At 46.4% G+C, this 1,161-nt stretch overlaps 5 non-coding genes across 5 annotated transcripts; all 5 read right to left on the bottom strand.

The window, feature by feature from the left end:
- Window positions 1–228: 228 nt before the first annotated feature.
- Window positions 229–300, bottom strand: Pmar_PMAR022436. The gene has a single exon. It is a non-coding gene; the product is annotated as a tRNA-Thr (tRNA).
- Window positions 301–402: 102 nt separating this feature from the next.
- Window positions 403–474, bottom strand: Pmar_PMAR022435. The gene has a single exon. It is a non-coding gene; the product is annotated as a tRNA-Thr (tRNA).
- A 102-nt stretch (window positions 475–576) lies between these two features.
- Pmar_PMAR022434 lies at window positions 577–648 on the bottom strand. The gene has a single exon. It is a non-coding gene; the product is annotated as a tRNA-Thr (tRNA).
- A 102-nt stretch (window positions 649–750) lies between these two features.
- Window positions 751–822, bottom strand: Pmar_PMAR022433. The gene has a single exon. It is a non-coding gene; the product is annotated as a tRNA-Thr (tRNA).
- Window positions 823–924: 102 nt separating this feature from the next.
- Pmar_PMAR022432 lies at window positions 925–996 on the bottom strand. Its single transcript has one exon. It is a non-coding gene; the product is annotated as a tRNA-Thr (tRNA).
- Window positions 997–1,161: the final 165 nt, after the last annotated feature.

The raw sequence follows: 1,161 nt of genomic DNA, 5'->3' as shown, positions 1-1,161 counted from the left end.
TGCCAGAGTGTACGTACTCTACTCGAGCTCATGTGCCCGAATCGAAGACTGTGTTATTATAACTTACTTCAGGCTTGAACGGACGACTTCTGCTGACAAAGCAGACACTTTGCCACTAAGCTAAAGTGTCACATACACTGTATACATTCATAACTTTCTTGTCCCATTCACAGAATGAGCCAACCTGCTCCTGCTCCTCATACCCGACTAGAGCCTAATGCTGCTGTAAGCCACTTGCCGAGATTGAACTGACGACCTTCTGCTTACGAAGCAGACGCTCTACCACTAAGCTAAAGTGGCGCACAGATTAAGTATATGAATCAATAATTTTCCTGTCCCGTTCACAGAATGGGCCATCCTGCTCCTGGTTTTCGTACCAGACCAGAAGTTTATGGTGTTATAAGCCACTTGCCAGGATCGAACTGACGACCTTCTACTTACGAAGCAGACGCTCTGCCACTAAGCTAAAGTGGCGCCCAAAACAACTGCATAAATCAATAATCTTCCTGTATTCTTTGCGGAGTGAGCAAACCTGCTCCTGCTCCTCATACCCGACTAGAGCCTAATGCTGCTGTAAGCCACTTGGCAGGATTGAACTGGCGACCTTCTGCTTACGAAGCAGACGCTCTGCCAATAAGCTAAAGTGGCGCACATATTAAGTTTATGAATCAATAATTTTCCTGTCCCGTTCACAGAATGGGCCATCCTGCTCCTGGTTCTCGTACCAGACCAGAAATTTATGGTGCTATAAGGCACTTGCCAGGATTGAACTGACGACCTTCTGCTCACAAAGCAGACGCTCTGCCACTAAGCTAAAGTGGCGCACAAAATAACTGCATAAATCAATAATCTTCCTGTATCCTTTGCGGAGTGAGCAAACCTGCTCCTGCTCCTCATACCCGACTAGAGCCTAATGCTGCTGTAAGCCACTTGCCAGGATTGAACTGACGACCTTCTGCTTACGAAGCAGACGCTCTACCACTAAGCTAAAGTGGCACATAGAGTGAGTATATAAATTAATAATCTTTCTGTATCCTTTGCGGAGTGAGCAAACCTGCTCCTGCTTCTCGTACCAGACCAGATATTTATGGTGTTATAAGCCACTTACCAGGATCGAACTGACGACCTTCTGCTTTCAAAGCAGACGTTCTGCCACTAAGC

The sequence above is a fragment of the Perkinsus marinus genome (genome assembly GCF_000006405.1).
Source record: "Perkinsus marinus ATCC 50983 genomic scaffold scf_1104296962524, whole genome shotgun sequence".
Classification (NCBI taxonomy): Eukaryota; Perkinsozoa; order Perkinsida; family Perkinsidae; genus Perkinsus; species Perkinsus marinus.
This window is presented reverse-complemented; position numbering and strand designations above follow the sequence as displayed.